The 25,155-nt window shown below is 38.7% G+C and overlaps 1 long non-coding RNA gene and 1 other non-coding gene across 2 annotated transcripts in view; one reads left to right on the top strand and one right to left on the bottom strand.

The window, feature by feature from the left end:
- Nucleotides 1-249: 249 nt before the first annotated feature.
- On the top strand, nucleotides 250-321 carry trnaq-uug (transfer RNA glutamine (anticodon UUG)). Its single transcript has one exon. It is a non-coding gene; the product is annotated as a tRNA-Gln (tRNA).
- A 23,841-nt stretch (nucleotides 322-24,162) lies between these two features.
- Nucleotides 24,163-25,155, bottom strand: part of LOC138238292 (uncharacterized) — a 7,681-nt gene continuing 6,688 nt past the window's right edge. Inside the window, exon 4 of the long non-coding RNA XR_011189352.1 lies at nucleotides 24,163-25,155. This exon is cut by the window's right edge and continues 737 nt beyond it. This is a non-coding gene — a long non-coding RNA (uncharacterized lncRNA).

The raw sequence follows: 25,155 nt of genomic DNA, 5'->3' as shown, positions 1-25,155 counted from the left end.
GTGGGAAACGCTTTTCCTAGTTACCGTATGAAAGGGCATAGATTGGTCTAGTTGTTGTCCAATGCTGAATGGTTTATTTTGGAAGGCATCACAGTGCTTGAGGCCGTGCAGGCTGACCAGATAGTGTGGTGATTGGAGCAGCAATGACCAGTGTCGTAAAACGTGCAGGTTTCCGTCTGAGCTTCTTGAAACAAGCTAGTCTTTAGCGCAGGTGTTTCTCAGGCCGCAGGTCAGTCAAGGGCTCTCAGGGGTTCCATGGTGTAATGGTCAGTACTCTGGACTTTGAATCCAGCGATCCGAGTTCAAGTCTCGGTGGAACCTTTCCATTCTCGTTAACGCTCTGTCTGCAAGAGTTTCCCTTTTGAGTCCAATACCAATCACCTATGAAGATTTTACGCAGTTTACACGCAGAATGCAATTGCTTTAATGTTGAAACAAAAAACGGCATTGAGCTCAACTCTCATGCCACACAAAGCAAGTGATTACAAAACTTTACAATTAAGAAAGAGAGTCTTTTCTCTTCAGATCCGCACAATCTGCCTTTCGAATAGTTTGAATCAAGCGCTCTAAAAACGGATAGGATTGCATACTGTTTAAACTACAATATACAGTAGGTTTCATTAGGAATTACAATGTTTGGAATCATTATTATTTTGCATAAATGTGGAGATATTGACTGATGATATTAATATCTGTTATAAATGTGGAATATTAAATCATGACTTAAATTTATTACCTGATTTATCCAGTATACAGAAATTACATACAATAAATAAATGTTAGAATTATGATCCTAGTAAATTTGTGAAGGAGAAGATTTTCAGACATGCTGCATGCATTCAGACATGTACATACTGTATATTCACACTTATACCGTTCGTCTTTGACAGACATTACAGCTCATGCTGCTAGAGCTCTGAATTACTGTATTTTATGAATGAGAAAAGAGCTGAGCTTCCTGTCTCTCAAACTTGCAAATCCCTCATGCAAAGCGAGAGGCAGAGACTTATTAAACACAGATAAACAGGGGCTCCCTGAGGAAACCTGCTCTGTCTGTACAGGGTTCAAACATGAGTCTCTCAGCAGGAGTGTTACTGGTCTTGATGTTTGTGCAGTGTGAGTGTTTCCTGTTGGCTTTGTTTAAGTTATATGTTTTGTGTTTCCTGGTTTTGCAGATGCCAGTTGTGATGTGGTCTTGACCCAGTGTAACGATGCGTAGTTCAGGACCCTATCCAGACGGTATTATCCGGAAGTGAGTGGAGTAGGACAACGGGGGGGTGATGACGAGGGTCAGGGCAGGTTGACAAACAAGGGGGTGTGACGATAGCGAAATGGTGCTCGGGGGGGCGTGGCCATGGCGAACAAGTCCAAGGAATCTAGGAGAAAATCCGGGGCGAAGTCCAGGGTCCTAATCCGAGTGATCCATCCGCGACGAAGACAAGACAAAGTTTAAAACCGGAACGGGATCCGGTACAGGGATAGGGAAATAAAAACAGGATGATGGGGCCAGGCTCTCCGAGCCCCAGACTCAGCTGGGTCAGGATGCCTATAGGAGGTCTATGCTCTCAAGCCACGGACGTATGGCAACTTGATGGTAGGCGGGCCTCCAGGCGTCCGTCTTCCAATGCAGAGCCCGGAGTAGTGCCCGCCTTAAATAAGGAGGGACAGGATTGAGGGCAGGTTCACGGAATCAGCAAAAATGTGAAAGAGACAGAGCACCTTTAAGAGGAGGGATTACAATCGTGACACCCAGTCCAGCTCGGAGATCGGGAAGCCAGGACAGAGCCTGCGGCTGTCCTGTGCAGTCAGTGGATATTCCCTGACGGATAGCAGCTATGCAAGGGGCTGGATTCGTCAGCCCCTTGGAAAGGGACTGGAGTGGCTGGCAGAAATGCAGACACAAACGTAGACTCCTTCAAGGGCCGGTTCACAGTGTCCAAGTCTGGCAGCTCAGTCTACCTGCAGATGAACAGACTACAGTCTGACGACACAGCTGTGTAGGAACGTGAAGGGAAGGTGCCCTTCACTGCCTGTACAATAACTGTCTAAACACACTGAAGGAGAATACGTAGCAGCTACATAACATCAAATAAAATCACTTAGGTACTGGAGTCTGTGTTACTCAGCGGAATCCATATTTCTCCTGCAATCGTAAGGACTGCATTATCAATAGAGAATTTTATCTTTATTTCCATTATGCATTTCACCAATTAAAAGCAACAGCTTCTCAAACTCTGCTGGAGCCAGTATTCTGGACTGTGTTTATTTGCACAATGAAGACGACAACGCTTTGCTACAATTCAGTGAAAACGCTAACGCACAGTAGCCACTAGGGGGAGCTGCATGATAATGTGGTGAAGATTTACACTGTTACATTTCAATCCAGTTTGTGCTCATGTAAACTACAGGTACTGGTATTCTTTTAACTGAGCAAATCTATTGGCAAACTATATCAAACAAAAAGCAGTGCAAATAGATGTTTGCAGATACCCATAGAATAAGTCATTCTCAGCACAATCAATGTTTATCATTTATCTTGTGACATGCTCATGAGTTAACGTTAAATAAAAAAATAGGTTGATCCATTAATCAGCTGTCAGCTGGGATGTGCCGTGAGAGAAATTGGAGGCATGCTGCAGTAACATTGCAACACATTCTGTGATCGTGCAGAGTCCAGTTTCTGGTTATAACCTATTGCAAACTCCATGTTCTCCAATAGGCAATGTCTTTTATTAAATGTTACTCTCAAGATTCAAAGGTACTTTTAATAAGTTTTACAACTATTCGAAGATGTCAAACAAATATAGTTCGTGCCTTTTTATAAAAAATACAATATGCCAACATGGAGCCACGATTTTTACAATACACACCCGAATTCTCACTTTATCTTTTGGGGGAGCACAGTAGTTCGTGAATTATAGTCATCTATATTCCCAGTGATCTCTCTAAAAATGTCATGTTTCTGACACACCAGAAGCAGTTGTAGTAATTGTCTGTAGACACAATACAGCGCGGGAGGTCACTTCCTCTTGAAAGCTCTTCACCTAGAGATTGTAACACATCACATGATCATATAAAGTCCAGTTTCTCATTATGAACTAAAAAAACAAATCCAGGTTCTCCTATAAGCAATTCAGTTTATTATGTGTTACATTAATGATGCGGAGTTACAGTGGTACAGAAATTTGCATTGCTCCTTCGCAGTGCAGGGACCCTGGGTTCAACTCCAGACCTGGGCTACTTTCTGTGTGGAGATTGTATGTTCTCCTCATGTTCATGTTGGTTCCTGTAGAATTCAGCTCAGTTTCCTCCCACAGTCCAAAGACATACTGGTAGGTTAGTTTGGCTTCTGGGAAAATCGGCCCTGGTGTGAGTGTGTGCACTGTGCTGGACTGATGTCCTGTCCAAAGTGTAGCCCACCTTGTGCCCTTTGCTTGCTGTGATGGGCTCTGTCTCTTCTGCTGGCCTGGAGTGGTTGAAGTCTTTTAGTAATGGATGGATGGGGACATATATTTTGATAAAAAACAATCCACATAAAGAGAAAGCCACAATTTAAGCACAAAACACTGACTCTCAGGTGTCCATTCTGACATTCTTCTGATGCAGTCTGGTCCTCAGGTTAAAAAGGCAGGAGAGTCTCTCATACTGTCATGTCAGGGCTCAGTCAAGATGTGTACAGATATGGCTTTTCTAATTCATATACAAACTGGATCCAACAGACTCCTGGGAAAGGCCTGGAATGGCTGGCCTACATCAGTAGAGATGGTGGTAACACAAGCTATGCCCAGTCTGTCAAGGGAAGACTCACCATCTCACAAAATATTTCCAGCAGCACACTATACAGTACTTACAGATGAGCAGCCTGAAGACTCTGCTGTATATTACTGTGCAACCCACACGCAGATCAAGTTCAGCAAACAGATGGTACAAAAACCACATGCTGTATGTAATTTACTGTAGGTAAGTTCGTGAATTGTTTTTGCTATGGCTTACTATGCAGTGAATCATTGTGTTATCACTTACAGAGAAATAATTTTTAAATGTGTCAGTTTCCTCGCCTGTCACTGCACTATATTGCCAAACAAAACGCCACTAAATAAAGTGTTGTTCTTCTGAGAAAACCATAACAGCCTGAAAAAGAGGTGCGTGTGCATCTTTGTTTCCCAGTGTCTTGACACAGCTGCAGCACAATTGCATCTTTATTAGGATGGTCTTGAATTGAGCCACCAGCTTCTCTTCTATATATGTATATGATATATCTGGCCTTCCTTCCCAGCATTCTCTGCTGATAAACTCTCCTCCCACCCATTGTGCATCACCAGCATAGCAGTCCTTTGGCCCCTCCCAATTGAGTGAGGGGAGGTGGGTGGGGTGGATGGAGGGCAGATCTCTTCAGTCACTTGGTCAGGATATTTATATACTGCACCCCCAGAAACAGAGGGGAAGTTGGGGTTCAAATTCATAAGAGACTCAGATTTCTTCAATATTTTTCTGTCGGTTTTTCATTTTACTTATTCCTTCAGATCTTGTACAGTATATAATGTATCTCCAGAAGAAGAGGGGAAGTGGGGTGTCAAAATCATTAGTGACTCAAACAATTACTTACAGATTTCTGTTAGTTTCTGATTGGTTATTTGTGAGTTTGTGTTAACTATTACAGATAATTCCTTAAAAGATAATAGTTGGAACATGATTCAAAAGTCAATGAATTCAACCAAATTATAAAACTACAGTATATCCCTTGATACTGTGAATTAGTGAAACAATTCTCTGTAAAAGCTCATCTTTTGCTCATTTATTAAAAAAAATAGAACTCTGAAATATATATCCTAGTCTATGGGTGTTACCCCAAATTTGTCAATTGGACCCTGTTACTTTCTGTATAAATCTTTTTTTTTACTGTTACTCTTACTTATTATTGTTCCCAAAATCATCAAAGTAAAACCATTAATAGTAGGGCATTTGTTTTCAGGATACAACATTCTAAAGATGCAGGGAAATTTGTATATGAAACCATACATTATGTGTAACCTGTATACAGTGTTTCTTTCTGTGAAGAAGTTGCTCCTGTTCTCCATTTTCAAACCTCTTCGTTATAGTATCCACCTCTGTCTTCCATGGGGAAGTGCATTGCAAACTGAGACAGAAAACAGCCCTGTATCTTATATTATTGAGCCCTGTGGCCAGTGAGACTCATATGCAAAGCAGGGTTACTAGTGTTGTATTTAAGAGCCTCACCAAGGCTGAATCACCAGCAAAGACAGAGGGTGAACCAGACTGAACCAGACATGAAGACTATGTTGTGTGTCTGGCTTTTAATGCATTTCTTAAAGGGTATGTGCACATACTGTATATACTTATTATGCGTGATGATGCTTAGGAAGACAGTCTTCAATTCTTAATGACACCAATTCTTTTACAGGGACTTTCTCTGTCTCCTTGGTTCCATCAACTTTTTCCGAAGTGAAACAACCTGGACAGTCTCTGAGCATCACCTGTCAAACCTCTGGGTACTCATTTTCCTGCTGTAACATTCACTGGCTTCGCCAGGCTCCGGGAAAGGGCTTGGAGTGGCTCGGGTACGATGGCAGCACAAATTACGCAGACAGTGTGAAAGGACGACTGACTCTGAACAGAGACAACTCGAACAGCAGGTCTTCACTGACTCTGAACAACCTGAAGGTGGAAGACACAGCAGTGTATTACTGTGCTCGACAGTCACAGTGATACAAACCGACACAGATGTCATACAAATACTGCTTCCTCTTTCCAGTGCTGATGGCCCCTCTGCAGGACAGCGGATAAATGGATTGAACACTGTAACTGGTAAAAAAGAAGATTTAGATAATGAAAATTAAGAAAAACTGTGCTCTGCAAACCACAGCTTAAAGCGCCTACCACCTCCTACCCCACCACTACCCCACCCCCACTCCTACAAAGCCAAGAAGTCAAATTCACTTAGAGTCATTCAAATTCACTGCGGGCTGTTGAAGATCACAGTCTTTATTACAACAGTATACAATGCAAATATTAGGAATTTACTTCAAGGCACTGCAGCTACAGTATGGTTTACAATCAGCATATCAGTACATACATAAAAGGGAAAAAGTACATCAACTAGGATCACCAAACCAACCTCTTGGTTTTTGTCAAACAGTGTAGTAGCACCATGGACAGCCTCATGGACAGTACTTGGAATCTCTCCAATAATCTGGATCCAGAATTCTTAGGAAGCAATTAAGAATTCAAGAATGAGACATGTTTTGCATGCTGAGAACCCAAGTATTCTATATATCAAAGTGCACTTGATTCATGAATAGTCAGCAGTAATGAGATTTCAATTTTTTTCTTTCATTTGTTCCACCAAAACTACAAAGTCTCCCGGGTTTCCAGAAAACTAAGCTCATGGTGTCCAGCACGTCCTCTGCTTTGTCTATCCATCCACCACCACTAAGCAGTGCAGTGAAGATGCTTCCAGGCCTAAAAGTCTTAACCAGCACAGGATCTACAAGCAGGAAGAAGAGACGCTGATTCTCCAGTCATGATTGGACCTGCCTAAACTCTTTTGTGTGGACCTTGCTCCCAGCACCTGCTCTGCTACAAGCAGACATCATTCACCTCCATTCTATGGTGTGATCACAAACAAATTGAGTGCACATGGTGTTTGTTCACAGTCCTTACGTGCAAAACAATCATTGCTTTGATTTATTTTGCAGACATCTACCTGCACATGGAAACTAGATCCAATCATTCTTCACTGTCACTTCTCAATAATTTGTATTTGTTATTGCTACAGGAAACAAAGCTTTGTTATCTTAGGTGTCTTAAAGTATCAATTCAAAATATAGATGTAGGTGGCCAATATTAATGGTACAAGTAATAGGTTTATTCCATGCTGAAAAGAGAAGAAAGAAAAAACAATGTTTAGGCTGTTAAGCCTTCTTCAGGTGTGAGAAAGACAGGGCAGACAGCAAAGATTAAATAGCACAGAAGAACAAAAGCTGGGAGAGGGGAGGAGGCAGGAGGGGCAGAGAGGCCACCCAGGAAGTGCAAAGTGGAGAGGAGTGAAGAAAGGTGTGAAGTCAAAACCTGCATGAAAATAGAGAAGATTACACAAAAATAAATCGGTCATTGAGAGAAGGGAGACGGTGTGAACCTAGTTTCAAGATGAGTTTAGTTTCTGTTGTCTTTCTGCTGTGGGAGGTGAGAAACCCTTCTCTGAGAAAAGAGACAGAGAGATGTGAGCATGGCCATTTGAGGTGAAATGAAATCTTTAATCTTTACAGCCCAAACATCTCCTCTGAAGTGGTCTCTTAGCCTCCTTCTCTTTTCTCCAGCGTAGATAACTGGGCATTTTTTGCAGGAGATGCAGTAAATGAGGCTGCTGGAGGTACAGGATGTCGTCTGGGTGATCTGGAATTGACCTGAGGGCCCTGAATGAGCATGTTGTTAGATATGAATTTGCAGGTGATGCAGCGAGTTCTGTTGCAGAGGAAGGTGCCTGGTGGGGATGATGGCCGAGTGCGGTCAAGGGAGCTGTGAACAAGACGTTCTCACACATAATCACACTGTTGGATGGATGAATATACAAAACTTTTCACAATTTGAGGGATGTTTTTTATCTTTGTCATATCTTTAATGGCATATCATTCCAAAAACAAACTAAAAAATCTTGTTCAGTTTTTTTTTTCCTTTGGGATGTTTGTTGTAGCCATTGAAAACATTGTGAAAACAGACCTATTGAGATTTTTAGGAAGTAGAAATCTAGCCCTGAATGATAATGTTGAAGGGTTTATCTGAGCAGCTCATAGGGATCTTACAATCATCCTCTCTTACATTCTGACAAAGTTGGATTCCTTGGTGTCTCTCTACACTTTCTCTTAGCTCTCTTTTCAACCTTTTCTTTCTATCAACAAGTCTTGTCTGACGTGACATTTCACTGGATTTAAAGGAGCACCCTCTGAGAACACGCCCCCTCTAAGAATTCTAGTCAAATCGAAGGGAAAGAGCTGTATAAATGATCTCAAGAAAAGAAGAAGTAGCGACTCACTTTCCTTTGTATTGTCTGACTCAAGTATCTTGCCAAGCAATGGCAATTGTACAAATTTTAGCGTTTACAGCATTTGTTTTGAAAAGTAAGTCTTACTAAATGTAAACTTGGCAACATTTAAGCAGACAATACAATGTTACTTGCCTTGGCAGCAGATAGTAACACAATTATCAATGTGTTTTTTAATATTTTAATTCTTCCAGGTGTCCAGTCTGCTGTGGTTCTGACCCAGCCTGATCCTCAGCTGGTCGCTCCAGGAGGGAAGCTCACCTTGACCTGCACCTGGTCTGGATCTGACCTTTCAAGTTCAGACATGAGCTGGATTCGACAGGCTCCTCAGAAAGGCCTAGAATGGGTATCATACATCAGTGGTCCAAGTGGAAGCATCAAGCATTATTCCAGCTCTGTCCAGGGAAGATTCACCATCTCCAGAGACAACGCCAAAAACACAATTTACTTAGAGATGAGCAGCCTGAAGACTGAAGACACAGCTGTGTACTACTGTGCCCGAGACCCACAGTGATACATAGAGTGAGTGAAGCCCAGCAAAAACCTCTCTCAGGCTGAACTGTGTACCTAAAAAAGCAATTAGTATCTTATAAGCTGATATACAATCTGTATGTTCCTTGTGACAAAATATCTTGAAAAGTTATTTTAGAATTATATCAAAATATTAGATTAGAACTATTAAAATTCTATTTTATTTTTCTATACTATTAGATATCCTAGGAATTGATGTTTGAACTTAATAAGCAAAGTATGTGTGGATGAGGATGTGATTTCACTTGATTTTTTATCCCTTGAATATATACAAAAATCTAAGAAACAAAATAAACATTTCCACCAATCCATAAAAATAAAGCACTTTTCTCTCCAAAAACATTTTTTTTCCACAAGTCAAACAATAATAAACATAAAAACGTTAAACAAAATCCACTGACATAACCTCTCTTTCGTTCTATCTTCTTTTCAACCTACTGTACCTATTCATCTTTAAAGTAAATTTAATGTCTTTAAAGTATTTTATACACTAGCAACCAGCACTCTGTGTGACTATGAAAGTCTGTTCCATCTCTAAAACGAACAGTGAGAATACTAATACTACTAATACTACATAAAAGAAATAATCTTACCTCAGATCAATACTTTATTAGATGAGACATGCACCTGCACATCAAGTGGTTTACTAATAGTCCACTAGGGTGAGGTGTATTATAATTCAAATGTAATGTATTAATGCAAAGTCACTATTACCTAGATCCTTTTTTTTTCCTTTTTCAATTCGAATTTTGCTTTGACCTACCGATACCTATCGTATCTTTAAAATTTACTAACCACAACAGAAATAACTTCGTGTAATGCTGTAAATTGAAATTTGCTTCAAGACACTGCAGACTGCTGTGCAATATGAAGCATATTATACACAGGTGACCAGCACTCTATAACTACAGATCTCTTTAATATATACAAACACTGGGATGGACACAAGGCAACAGGATGAAGATTTTTTTTTCTCACTGTCATCTCATTTATAATGGTTAGAGACAATTTGAGCAAAAACATATTGGAAAAACATTTCAGGCTGCAATGTAAAGCCAGATTTATTTAGTTTGCTATAATGAAAAAAAAATACTCTTAACTCTTCCTTTGAATAAGTTTTCATATAGCCTGAATAATATTACCTGAGTTATCATTTTTAACCAATTGCAAGTATAGTTTCGAAAGACTTGTTGGCTACAGAAGACCCTGACCTTAACCCTAACACTAACCCCAACTCTAACCTTAATACTAATACTTCTGTAATGTGCTGTTGATAAAACATTACAAACACCTAAGGCATTCTGAATACCTGTATATAACACATTTGAGTTTCTCTATTCGAAAGGAAGTTACATTAAGAAATCGATAGTTATGTGAGATTCTAGTCTCCACACACTTATGGGTCCCCAAAACCAGTCCTTGCTAGATCTTTTATAAAACAAAAGAAAGACATTTTATAAAACAACTCTTGTTACAAAACGCCATGCAGCAGATGCAGTGATGCTGAGAGCTGCCTGTTCAGAATTGTTCTGCCTGGTCAGGGCTCTTGGCTTTTCAGAGCTGCGCTGGTCCAGACCCTGCCCCTCTCCAGGTGCTATTCAAATTTAACTGATTTTGCTTTCTATAAAAGCCACAGAGATTCACAAGATGGAGAAAGAACAGAAAATGTAGAACAAGGCAGGCAACCATGAAGTAAACAGCAGCTGTTATCTTTGGGATGGGTGGCCTATAACAGCTATACTAGTGTCAACAACGATAACTATATCATATATATATCAACTCTATCAAGTGTCAAAGTAACATAAGAGTACTGAAAAAATGTGGCTTATTTAGAAATATCCAGTTTCAAGACTGAAGACACAGCAGTGTATTACTGTGCTCAGAGGACACAGTGAAGCAAAGTGACGCAGTAGATGTAAAAAAATGAAATTCTTCCTGCTTAACATCTATTGGACTGCCCTGGGTATAGAGTTTTATCTGCTGAATTTACAGCTTTAAAAATATTTTATTTTAGCACAGCTTTGTGACATAGCCTGTATAACATTCCGAAACTGGTTTATTCTGTTAGGTATTAATATTACTCTTTTTAACTCTACAACTCATACAGGCAACATGATGTTCACCTCAGATGAAGAATTTACTTTTTTCACAGCGTCTTCTTGTTCTCAATTGGAAGTAACAATAAACAGAAAAGTGGAGTCAGATTTATTTCCTTTGCTGTAATAAATTATTTGTTTCCTATGGTATATGACAATAATAAAACAAGACTCGGTTTCAGGAAACAGATGAAATCTCCATTGTCTCAAGGTTTCTCTGTTTCTCCTTCCTTGAAACGTTCAATGAGGCATGAATGTCTCCTGAAGGTTTGTAGACAGACGGTTTGTAGCAGAAATATCTCACAAAATGAAACAAAAGACACTTATTTTACACTCCTTGACCCTGGGAGCTGTAGTACTGTCCACTTCTCTGATATTCATTAATTAACAATAAAAATGTGGAACGGTCCACATCGCTATTGTTTGTAGTTTGTGTTTTGGGTAGTTGGGCTTCAGAAGATATTTTAGTGTGTTTAAAACTAATACTGATGTTTTGGGCAAACATTTTCATATCCTTATTTTCATACTTAAAGCTGTAAGATATAATTACATAAAAGCGCATGATTTCTTGTTTAGCACACATCGTCTACCTGTTTGTGGAATCCTGCCATGTTACTGTATGTTATGCATTTACTGTAATCTTTGCAGCTCTAAGCTATATTTTCTATTTGATTAACGTCATATTACTCATGTTCCTTTTACTTCTTTCATGCTGATGTTGTTTTGAACAAAAACACTTTCATACCCAACATACATTGAAGACATATTTGTCCTGCTGTAAGATCTGTAAAAATCTGTAAAATGCATTTCCTTACATTTTAAAATAATGTCTTTATTTTGAATTCATATTGTTCGCCTTCCTATAGCATGTTAGTTTGTGGTTTTTATTGTAATTTCTAATTAAAGTCCACCTATCTGGTAAATTATCATGTTATTTTGAATTATTCTATTGCAAAAGAATAGAGTAAAATAGAATATAGTAGAATATAATAGAGCTTTAATAATTTAAAGCTACAAAGTATGTACTATGTGCATGTCATTTTACTTATATATTCTTGTGTCTGTTCCACATAAATCCATTAAGTTGCACCTGTTCATTTTTTTATTGACTGATTAATGTGTTTAAAAGGGATACAACTCACAGGCATTGAAAAGACAAGAAGACAGTTTCACAAACGTCTCCTGACTTTGAATGCTAGAATTTATTTTAACCACAATTTAGAAAACTGTCTGAAACCCTGAATTTAACTGACGCGTAATTAACAATATTGGAATAAGCGCTTGCGTATACAGGAAAAGTCTCAAGTAGATGTATTTCATGTAAGTGAATGTGCTGTAGTTTCTTTAATGGGATGTGACTGATAATCATGTTAGTCTCATCAAATTCAAATTGAAAACGGAGCAGCTGTAATTGAAATGTTTACTCTGATGCACAGATAATAGTTTAATGCCCCAGAAGCAAGTGCTATTTAAATGTGTCCTCCTGCAGGTTTATGCAAATCCACCAGTGTCTTCTCCTATTTAATCCTCTGTCATTCTTCTGATCACAAGTGAGGCACTAACTGCAGGTCTTCTTTCTTTGTGTCAGTATTGAAGGGTCACAATGCAGATACTGATTGCATTCTTCATGATAGCATTGTGTACAGGTGTGTATTTCATTCAACTGGAAACCAGCAGTGGTAGGAATGTTTTCTATATTAATTACTCTGGAAACTATCTATGTATTAGCACTGTTGTGTCTCTTTCCAGGTGTCCAGTCTGACATTGTTCTGACCCAGTCCAGTCCTCAAGTGAAAAAGCCAGGAGAGTCATTGTCTTGTCAGGGCTCTGGGCAAGACAACTTTGGCAATGCCATTACTGATTATTATGTGAGCTGGATCCGACAGGCCTCTGGGCAAGGCCTGGAATGGCTGGGCTACATCAGTAGTTCTGGTGGTAGCACAGATTATATCCCATCTGTCAAGGGAAGAGTCAGCATCTCCAGACACAATTCCAAAAACCAGCTGTACTTACAGATGAGCAGCCTGAAGACTGAAGACTCTGCAGTGTATTACTGTGCTATAGGCACAGTGAGAGAAGTCAGTGTACTGCTTGTACAAACTACTAAGCACCCAAACTGTGGAATAGTATTCCTATAAATATTAGGGAGGCTGGCTCTGTGAATATTTTTAAACGGCAGCTCAAAACATACTTTTTTACTCTTGCTTTCCATTGATTTTTCTTATATGATTCTAATGCTATTTTTATTGTTTGTGCATGGTTCTTTTAATTTGTTATTGTTGCTTATTTTAAGTTAGCTTTCTTTTTTTCTTCTTCTTTGTAATAAGCACTTTGAGTTACCAAAATTGTATGAAAGGTGCTATACAAATAAACATTGTTATTATTAAAAATGAATTGTCCTTGGATAAAGAATGTGAAGACACAATGTTATCCTTTCTGGTATGAAAAAGGTATAAATCTACTTTGGTATCCTAGTATTTCAGCATACTGGTGCCAATATGCAGATATTATCTGCTGAACTAATTAATTTATTTTTCAGATTTAGTCTTTGAGGTTTTTTCTAATTTAGTAAGTATTAAAAGTTCAAGTTTTATCAAATAAGTTTAAATTTGTATACACATTCATCTGTTTATGATGGGATTTTCTGATTTTCCACACATCGAAGTGTTTGCTGTGGTTGGGTGAAAGCAGTGTTGCACACTAAAATCTGAAGTGTGCATTGAGATAATGTAACGTATCTTTTTCAAATAGATACACAATCATGGACACACCAGGAAATAATAAAGTCCTCTTCTGCTTTTTAAGTCCTTGATTAAATACAAGTCCTGTTTGGTTGACGATGTCTGTTTTAAACACATTATAAGATTATAAATAATGGATACTATTTTTTACATAATTTAATTCAGTATGTCACATATACATAATTGTGAAGTGCTGTAGATTTCAAAACTTCATTTGTAGGCAACACCTTTAACGTTGCTATATACACATGATTTAAAATCGAAGGAATAAGCTCAAAAACGTTTTTTTTTTCTGAAAGAGATGGAACAAACTCTTTAATAAAACGTCACATGCAATGAAGGATCTATTTACAGTATGTACACACCACTCTGACTCCCACAGCCTAGCACTATGAACCCTCGTTCTCTGTTTGAATTACTCACAAACCCGAAGCAACTGTACTTAACTTGTACAAACACACAGAAAATACAGCATCAGGGGCTCACTATCTGTTTAAATCTGTACTCCTAGAGGCTTATGCAAATCTCCCTGTTCTTCTTGTTATTTAACAGGTTAAAATGCGGACATTTGGGCTCTTCCTCATGATAGTTTTGTATTTGTCAAATGTATTTGTCAAATTTGTCAAGTATCTTGTTAGCTGAGAGAGCTGCAGATGTAGTAAAGTAGACAGAGAGAGGCTCCAGCAACAATCGCCAACTTTCTGACTCTGTTTTCTGTTTCCAGGTATCCAGTCTGGCATTGTTTTCACCCAGTCTCACATTTCACTATCTTCAGAGACATTCCCAAAGGCACACTGTACTTATGGATGAGCAGCCTGAAGACTGAAGGCTCTGCTGTGTATTACTGTGCTGCACGCACGCTGATCAAGTTCAAACAGATGATACAAAAAACATATACTGTAATAAATTTAGGGAAGTACATAAGTGTTGGTACTATGGTAACTATGCAGTTTGTGACTGTATTGTTTTCTTTGTAACACAAAAGATAATAAAAGAAAATGAAAAATAATATAACATGTAAAAACATAAAAATATATAAATGTATAGGTGCCTTCAGTTGTCTTTATGAGCCATGGCAATCTCCAACCAAAATGTGACAAAATCTTCCAATTAAGATTTGATCCTCTGCGAAAACCATATATAACTGTAAAAAATGATATGTTTAGCTTATTTTCCCAATGTCTTGAAATAGTTGCAGCCCAAATTCATTCCAATCACAACAGAATGATTTTCTCATTAAGGTCGTGATCTGGATCAATGGGGTCTGGAATGTTGACCTCACCACAAAGAGTGACTGAAAAGGTTGGAATATTTACCTGATTTAGGATCATGACCATGAATTCCAGAATTCTTCTGACTTCTCCACCACCATGTAGTGGAGATTCCAAGCAGCGGAGCCTGTGTAGGAAAGGAATCCTTTCTGACTTCCTGAGAGAGTTTACAATGGAAGTTCACCAGCTACCTCCTTTAGATACTGTACATGAGATATCTGGCTTTCGTTCCCACAATTCTCTGCTCATCAGTCCTCCACCCACTTCATCTTCATCCCCGCTGCTGCAGAAGCTTGGCCCCACCCTCTCAGGGGGGACTGGGTGGGACGGAGGGGGGCAGAACCATCTCCTGTCACCTTGGTTGGGTTGTCATCACTCTAGGCAAGTGAGGTTAAAGCCAAACGTAAAGTTATCAGCATCCTTGTTCAATAACCCACAGGATATGTACTGTACTTAGTGTACAGTATCTACAGAAACAGAGTGCAAGTAAGGGTTTAAAATAATTAGTTATTATGTCATCATTTCTGTTTCTTTTTAATCAGACTTTAGGAAGAAAAAAACACACCTTTTCTGATTTTTCATTTTGTTCATCTTACAATGTTATAGGGTGTGAAAGAATTGGAACTGGCGATCTTGCATTACAAGAAGAAATTAACCTTTTCTGTTCCCATCTGAAATGGCTGTAGGTTCATCTTAGAAATTAGATAAAATATTCAGAATAATCTGGAAATTAGTCATAAAAAGATGTTAAATGTCCAAACTTCACACAAGTGTCAAAGAATTAATTGGCAATCTGGAAAATAAATCCAAAACTCTTTGCCTTCATTGCTGTGGTTTTATAAAGAACGTATTGGTAGAGGTCCTGCCCTTTTCAGAAAGATATTCAAATTACTTGAGACGTGTTGCCCATTAAAGTTGGAGGGATCCTGACTGCTGTCATTGTCTGTTAGGTGCAACGCTGATCAGCATGACTGTTTCTGCTGTGGTGTTCTTCATCTCCTGTGCTCTTGCATGTTAGTTTAGTTTATCAATCATATTGGAATATGTATTTCATTGTAACTGTTAAACAGGGGATCAGTGTCCTTGATTGTTCTGTTTTCTGTTTCCAGGTGTCCAGTCTGCTGTGGTTCTGACCCAGCCTGGTCCTCAGCTGGTCGCTCCAGGAGGGAAGCTCACCTTGACTTGCACAGGGTCTGGGTATGAGTTAAAAGATTATTGGATGAGCTGGATACGACAGGCTCCTCAGAAAGGACTGGAATGGGTGGCCTCTATCAGCAGCCCAAGTGGAAGCAACAAGTATTATTCCACCTCTGTCCAAGGAAGATTCACCATCTCCAGAGACAATAACAAAAGCACTGTTCACTTAGAGATGAACAGTTCACTTAGAGATGAACACTGGGCCACAGTGATGCACAGAGTGAGTGAGGCCCATCATAAACCTCTCCCTCAGGCTTATCTGTGCAGGTAAATTAATGATTAGTGTCTTATAGGGTGACATAAAATGTGAATGTTCCCTGTCACAAAAGACTATGAAAAGGTGTAGAAGTTTGTCCAGGGGAAGGCCTGAAATGGCTGGTCCATATCATAAGCAATGGCTATCTAGAGTCCATCAAGGGTCAATTCACCATCTCCAGAGACAATTCCGAATGCACACTCTACTTAGAGATGAACAGTCTGAAGACTGAAGACTCTGCAGTGTATCACTGTGTAAGAGGTACAGTGAGTGAAGTCTGATTGTACAAAACTCTTTCCACAGTGTTCTAGAAGAAGACGAATAGTATGAAGTTTGAAGTTAGTTCTGTTTCTTTGGAATGTTCCTCTGACACATAAATTGAAGACACAATGTTACCTGTTGTGAAAAAAGGTGTTTATCATGTAAGTGTCTCTGCCTGTCAGCATCAGTATCAGTATGCAGAGTTCAACTATTCTATTAAGTCTTTCTGATAAAGCAAGTATAATTAGTAAAGAGTTTATCAGAAGAGTTGTAATACATTTCCCTTTGCTTAATCAGCGTTTTTAAGATTGTTCCACACAAACAAGTGTCCTCTGAGTGTTGACTGCTGCATACCTGGCTGTTCACTGTGATGTGCTGTGAGATAATTTACTAAGTCCTGAATATATACTTAGTCACAGATAAATCAGGAAATGAAATTCTTAGCAACTTCATTCATGTGAAAACTCATCAAAATGAACCTTGGGGTATTTCTGACACAATTACATTCAGGTCCTGTTTAGTAGAGAATGTCTGTTTTAATCACAGTATAGAATTTGGTGCTGACATTTGGTGATAAAATTATGAATAATGCATGATACCCCTTATATAATTTAACATAGCAGTTTTAATTACTGTATATAACTAAGTGTCTCAAATAAAAAATCCAAGATCTGTAGACAACATCTTTTACCTTGTGACATACTTATGATTTAAAATTAAATGAACATGTCCACAAACGTTTAATGAAAGAGATCTAATGAATACTTAAAAAGTGCATTACATACAATGAAGAAGCAACATACTTTCATTGTAAATACGGCAAGTATTTAAAAATCATTCTGACTCTCACACAGTCTGGCCCTATGAACCCTCATTGTTTTTTTTTTCCATTTACTGACACTGTCAATAGAGTTTCTAGCAGGTTACACTGGTTTTCATAAAATTAAAATCTAAGGTATGATCATCATGAGTGACTAATCAGACTGTAACTTAAGAGGTGGTACAAAACCACTAGTGGCTCAAAAGACCTTTTGTAGTTTTCAATTGGTCTAGGATGGGTTCACACTATTTTTGACATGTAAACTCTGTCAGGAATATTCTTCAGGAAATCTTATTTCTGTGTTTTGGATTTTTGTCCTTAAAGTCTTCTGTATCCATTTCAACAAATAATAAATGAGGAACACATCATAAAACAATACATTTAGCAGTCTGTACAAATGCATTTGTTATATTATTATGCTCCCTTGTGTTCCTAGTTGACTGCAGCACTATGTTACCAGTGTGCACAGCACAGCTAACTCACTGTGTGTGTGTGCTGCCTGAGCAGTCCACTGTCTCTGTATCTGCACTGCAGCACAGTTTCTATCTGCTGTCAACAGTCTCACACACAGTATGGGTTCATCCACACCCTTCAAGATCTGTTGTTAATCCTTATCAACAGTTGGATCCATTTACAGAAAGCTTTGTGTAAAAACATATTGTTTATTTCAGATGTATCATGTTAACCCAGCTTGGTCTTGATTTCATTGTTGAATGTCAGGTGTCTTTTAGCATTCTTTGGAAGATGAAATATGTACTGTAATTGGTCTGCCATTCAGCACTGAGTCTTACAGGCAAACGTGGACTTTGTAGACTTATATTTGCTTTTGATAACTCTGTTGCAGCATCTAAGAGAGTTTTATAGAAAGCTTTCTTTTGGAACACAGAACTCACATGAAAGAGGCTTAGAGAATCAAGCGATGATTGTCCTCTTTTATTAAAGGTCCCAGAGCACATATGCAAAGTATTTTACAGCAGCTTCCTTTAAAATCCTCTCCGCACAGCTCTGACGCTAACTGAATAGTTAGAGAAACAGAATTTCTTACAGGCTCAGAATCGGGAAATTATTTCATTTTCAGCAGAACAAAATGTGTATTTTGTGTATTTTGTACTTTTATTTGGATATTTTAAATGTGCGTATACTGTTTTTAAAATTAAAAGCATAGTTGTTGTTTTTTTGTTTCATATTGTACATTTACATTAATATTTTATAAAAAAATATTCTTTTTGCAGGTGTCTATTGTGATATTTCATTGACTCAGTCTCCAGCAGTTGGGAAGAAGCCTGGTGAATCAGTCAAACTGTCTTGTAAAATCTCTGGATTAAAAATGACTAGCTACTACATGCACTGGGTGCGCCAGGCTCCTGGGAAAGGGCTGGAGTGGATTGGGAGAGTAAACAGTGGCTCAGGAAATGAACCACTTTATGCCGACTCTCTGAAAGGGCAGTTTGTCCTCACTGAAGACGTACCCAGTAACATGCAGTACTTAGAAGCCAAGAGCCTGAAGCCTGAAGACACTGCTGTGTATTACGGTGCTCAAGACCACAGTGAGGGAAGGCAGCAAGACTTCTGTACAAAAACAGTAAGCACAAAATGAGCTGGGTATAAGGAACTCGACAAAGCTCTTTTGCAGCTCCATCTTACAATGATACAATCATTTTCACATCATTTGAATTTTTTTTTGAGAAACTAGTTCACAGTACCTAACAAAAAGAAGTCTAGGAATTAGGTCCTCTACTCCCTTTTAGTATAAACTATCATTCCTGCTGAACTACAATGACAATACAATACAACAACTAAAACACATATGTATTACAGGCCAATGTCACTATTTAACTACAATCTCAATACAGTACATTATAAATCAGTATCACTTCTGAATTAAATTCACAGTGCAGCATATTGTAAACCAATATTCACTACTGAAATTCAATTACATATAAACAGAATGACATATGTAGGTCGGTATCACTGTTGAACTAGAATAAAATACAGTGTAATACATCGCGTTATAGGACATACAGTAAATTGAAAAAAAACAGAACATTCTGCACTCCTCAAGGACCAGAGTTATCCACTCCAGACTCATGCACTGATAACCTATTCACTCCTTTAGAATCTTCCCTTTGTTTTCAGTGTATTACTGCACATTTCTGTAATAAAAACAACACTCACCAGGGACACAGAGTGACAAGTCCTCTTGTTGTTGCTCATGATTGCATTACAAATCCTCGGAATATATATACAAATAAAATAAATCAATCCCAAACAACACTAACAATGCAATTTATCTCTTGATCCCTTGATATGGAATATGGACTTTATCAAAGTTTGAGCTATTTGTTTTTAAAAGTATTTATAATTGTATCCTGTGTCCTTTAAGTACTAAAACAAATGAACATGTGAATATTGTTTAGTTGTTATCTCCTGTAAAACCCCACTTGTCTGTGTAAGAGTGTGTGTGTTTCCATTCGTCATGCATTGACTCAATTTCAGGAAACAGATGGGATCTCCAACGGTTTTGTGCTTTTCCTCTTAATGGTTTGTTTCAGAAATATCCCACAAAGTAAACACATGATACATCCTGACCCTGCATGCTGTAGCTCTCCCCACTTCTAATAATAATAATAATAATCTAGAATGTTTCTTTATTAGCCCTATACAATTTCTTGCATTAGGAATTCATCTTTTCGCATACCCCAGCTTTTCTCCATGAGACACAGACACACAGACAGCCGTACAAGCTCTTTGGGGTCAGAGCACAGGGTCAGCCATTGTACGGCGCCCCTGGAGCAGTTGGGGTTAAGGGCCTTGCTCAGGGGCCCAACGGAGTAGGATTCCTCTGCCAGCCAGAGGATTTGAACCAGCAACCTGATAGTCATTAAGGCATCTTTGAAGATGTTCAATACTCGACATCACTGTTGATTGATGATTGTATTCTGCATATTTCTTTTTTATCTTCAATACAAAGATATCTTTATTGAGTGTTTCGTGATATCAAGAGTTATTTGGGCAATTTGGACTCAGTGTCCATTCAACACATATTTATCCTGCTGTGAGATGTTAATAAACGTCAGGTTTCACAAAGTTGTAAAATATAATTACTACTAAATGATGTCTTGTACACATTACATGTTTTTAATCTGGCATCCACCTAGCAATTGTACATTTCCATGTTATGTTGTGTTATTCTATTGTAATCTATGAAGTTGTTCCAACCATGGAAAGATGTCTGTGTCGGGTTTTGTAGTAGACCCTATGCTATGCGGTAGAAGCTGGAGGAGACAGGAGGCGGTTTATGGGAAAACACACAGGGGTTTAATAGTGCACAAAATAATATAACAGTCCGTGAGACAGTGAACGGGGGAGACAAAGAATGGCATCCAAATCCAAACAGGTCCAAAGGCAGGTCAGGGCACAGTCCGGGAGTCCAGCGGCGAGAAATCCATCCTGTGACACAACAAGGTTAAAATCCCCGGGAAGGGGGAAAACACGGACAGACAAAACATAGAGGTCCAAGGGTGATGGGGCGAGATCCTCTAGACCCCAGGCTCAGGAAGCGGGAGGTGTCGGGGATGAGGCCTATGCCCTCAGGAGACAGACGTAGGGTTTCCTGGTGCTAGACAGGCCTCGCGACATCCTTACTGTAATTTTGAGCCCAGAGGACTGGAGGAGCTGGTCTTTAAATAATACACATAACAAGGTACACCTGGGGAGTTAGCAACAATTACAGGAACAATAACAGGAGTAGTGGAGCGCTCTCTAGGGAGGGATGTCGGGCGTGACAGAAGTTATTTAAAGCTACAAAATGTTTACAAGATGGAGGTCATTTTACTCATAATCTTCTTTTGTTAAACCCACAAAAATCCATTATTTTGCATCTGTTCAACATATAATTTATTTAGTAAGTGATTGATGTGTTTAAAAGGCATTAAACTCACAGACCTGGAAGAGACAAACAGATTCACTAAGGTCTCTTGGATTTGAAAGTTAGAATCTAGTTTAGCCATGATTTAGAAAACTCTCCGAAAACAAGAATCTAATTGTCAGACAGTGAATTGGAATAAGTGCCTGTGGAGAAAAACAGAGCCTTGACTGGAGTGGATGTATTCCATGTAGATAAAGGTAGTGGCTTTAATATGAGGTCAATGATAATCATACATCTGTTTCAGATTGCAAATGGGGCAGCTGTAATTGAAACATTAACTCTGATGGACTGATAATAGTCCATTTTCCCAGAGGTCAGTGCTATTTAAATATTTGCCCCTGCAAGTTCATACAAAGCTGCCTGTGTCTTCTCTTATTTAACCCTCTGCTGCTGTCCTAATCACAAGTGAAACACTGATTCACTGATGCATTGACAGATTACAATGTGTCCTTTCTTGTGTCACTATTAGCAGATTACAATGCAGATACTTATTGTGTTCTTCATGATAGTATTGTTTGTATGAAGATATTAACAACTTGATTAATTACATATTAAAAGGTTTTTCAGATTTCTTAGAGGTTCTTTTTCAAAGGCATTTGAATTATCCATCCCAGAACAATTCTTAAACCTCAGGCAAAAGCAAAATATGAGCTGTGGAAATGACCAAAATAGGTGGATCACTTGATTCTCTCTACAGACACAGCAGCAGGAACATTTCAACTACATAGAGAGTTGTGCTGGTTGTGCTAGAGTTGCTGGTTTGAATCCAGGATCCTGACTGCTTCAGTTTCCTTCTGTCAGAGCAGATACAGCCTTGTCTTAGACCAGGATCTTTTTCACCATGTAAGAAAGCTGTTGGAACCATAGCTCTAGAAACATGCACCAAGACAAGACTTGCTTTTGGTATGTTGGTAATTTTCAGTAACAATTCCTGCATTCGAAAGAAAATGATTCCATTATATTCAAATTGAGAAAAAGACTTGATATCTCCACCTAGAAAGACATCGATAAACATCCTGATTTTACATCACAAGATAATATATAAATTCCAGATTAAGGAACATTTAGAGTCAGAGAAGTGACAGTCATCTCACTAAAGTGAACAGTGACGATGATGTTCATCAAATAGTCCACAGGTGACAGTATTCCCATTTAATTAAGATTACAAGTGACCATTTTTTAAAAATTAGTCGTACCTTTCAAAAAGAAAGCTATAGTAAAATAATTAAAGTAAAAAATAATTAGCTGTACTGTGAATTGTAATGGCACATAGAGATAATCTGAATACTGTTTGATATTTATAGTTGTGAAATTCACTCTTCTCTGTGTTACTATCATGAATGTTTTCACTGTTGTTTTTAAGATTCCTATTATGAATTATACTATGCAAAGCAGAGAAATTTGCTGATTATAAAATGAATGGTATATCCAGATGTGAACATGTCCACTTCTGTGATCTCATGCAAAACTCTTACCTTGTATTCAGATACAAAATACTTAGAATCCTTTTGATTTTAGGTTTCCAAGAACATTTCAGCTGTGAAAGATCAATTGAGAACTGCGCTACACTTTTAAAAGTACCTATGCATGACATTTGTAGTGCAGTTGCTGTAGATCAGTAATCATTTAAATAAAGTGAAGCATTTCAAGATAAGAACATACAATTTTTTACAAAGAACTTGAACAAAATGGTTTGGTAGCTCATTCCAGATCCCCATAATCATTTCTGTAAAGAAGTATCTCCTGTTCTCCAATTTGAAAACTTTTCCCTGTAGTTTCCGCCTGTGTCTTCTACAGAGAAGTGTATTGAAAACTGAGACAGTTTCAACCCTGTAGCTTTTATTCAGTGAGTCCTGTGGGCAGTGAGACTCGTATGCAAATCAAGATTACTAGTCTTGTATTTAAGAGCCTCACCAAGGCTGAATCACCAGCAAAGACAGAGGGTGAGACCTGCCTTTCTGAACCAGACATGGAGACCTTTGTGTGTATTTGCCTTTTAATGCATTTCTTAAAGGGTATGTTCACAAATATACTTGTAACGTGCCATGATGTTTAAGTAGACACAACACAATTTACAATTCTTTTGAAACTGATTCTTTTACAGGGACTCTCTCTGTCTCCTTGGTTCCATCGACTTCTTCTGAAGTGAAGCAACCTGGACAGTCTCTGAGCATCACCTGTCAGACCTCTGGGTACACTTTTTCAAGCTACTACATTCACTGGGTTCGCCAGGCTCCGGGAAAGGGCTTGGAGTGGCTCGGGTACGATGGCAGCACAAATTACGCAGACAGTGTGAAAGGACGACTGACTCTGAACAGAGACACCTCGAACAGCAGGTCTTCACTGACGCTGAATAACCTGAAGACAGAAGACACGGCTGTGTATTACTGTGCTCGAGACTCACAATGATACAAACTGACACAGATGTCGTACAAATACTGCTTCCTCTTTCTACTGAAGATGCCCCCTTTGGGTGCCAGCAGAGAAACGGATAAAATAAGTGGTGAGAAAAGAGCTTAAGTTCTATTATAAATCAAGCACATTAAACAAAACTGTCCTATGTGAGCCACAGCTGAACACAAATACCCTATGTCACCCCCTAGAATGTCAAGTCAGAAAAACATTGAGTGATTATTGAATTATTGAAATTTAAATAAAGCAAATGTTCGTTGTTCATATATAATTATTCACTAGCTCGTAATAAAGTTTTATACAATTAAGGAACAACTCTGATGTTCACTCACAGGCTTTACTATAACAGTATAAAATGAAGATATTAGAAATTTGCTTTATAAACTGTAAATGGAATTTATAACAGTTCAGGATGAAGATTATCTTTCTAGGTAGGGGAACAGGTAAAGGGTTATTCCAGGCTGAAAGGAACATGAAGGAGACTCCACGGCAACAAAATGTTACGTCTCTTTTCTTTTTCCGTTCAGCATGGAATAAACCTTTACCTGCTCGTTTACAGCCTATGTATGCTAACACAGCTGCCTACTTGATCTTTCTATGTACACTCTTACATTTACAGGTATATCTTTAGTTCTGGATTTCTTTTTTACGTTTCTCTGACACGCCTCTCAGCACCCCATCCACACCCTTATAGCAGCTCCCCAGCTCATTCCTCATGAGAATAAGGATGAATCAGTCAAGCTGCCACTCCCTTAGCAAGGAGAGTCACACAAAATAACCTTTAATAATAATAACCCTCTATGACCTTCATTAGGATCTAACTTAGCTACTGTACTGCAGGCACACTATCATTAAAAGGTTCAATTACAGCTAATTTGGATCAATACATGCTATTTATGAGAAAAAAGGTCTGGGTCTAACCTGCATGCTTGGAATCTTCCAATAACCTTGATGTAGTATTTTAGGAAGCACATAACTTTACAAATGTCACAAGGAAGGAGGCATCAGGCTGCAGGAGGTAGGACCCTGTGCGTGGCTACTCCAGTGGAGTCTGGTCGGGAGGTAAATTGAGTTCCAAAACAGTATAGTACCAAACGTGGTCTTAAATGAAAGCGAGAAGTCAAAGCCAGTAGGGTTCTGTATCGAGGTACCAAAAACAGAAGGCGAAGTTGTGGTCAAATGGATAGAGTTGAGTCGGTAGCCAAAAGGTAATATAGATAATAAAAGAGACTAGTGACTAGTTTCAGACCTCAGGGAGGAAACCTCAATAGTGAGCGAGGTAGATGAGGGGAGTGAGGGTTTAACTAGTATGTGGTGTTAATTGGTTTGTGGGCATTTAGAGAGACTAGAGCTCGTGGGAATGCGGGAGCGCTTGCATGCTTCTGTGCGGTTCGTGACAACAAACTGCAAAGATGAGGCATACCTTGCATTACAAGAACTCCGGTGTACAGCATATAGTCCACTAGGGTGTGCTCTACGATAATTCAAAATCCTCTAGAGCCTGATCACACTACAGTGGACAGTTTTACAGGATTCCAAAGCCTACTGGACTGCTGGGCTGTTTGTCATTATTCTTCAGATTA

Source organism: Lepisosteus oculatus, chromosome 4 (assembly GCF_040954835.1).
Source record: "Lepisosteus oculatus isolate fLepOcu1 chromosome 4, fLepOcu1.hap2, whole genome shotgun sequence".
Lineage (NCBI taxonomy): Eukaryota > Metazoa > Chordata > Actinopteri > Semionotiformes > Lepisosteidae > Lepisosteus > Lepisosteus oculatus.
The sequence above is the reverse complement of the archived record's forward strand: the minus strand, read 5'-3'. Positions and strand labels throughout refer to the sequence as shown.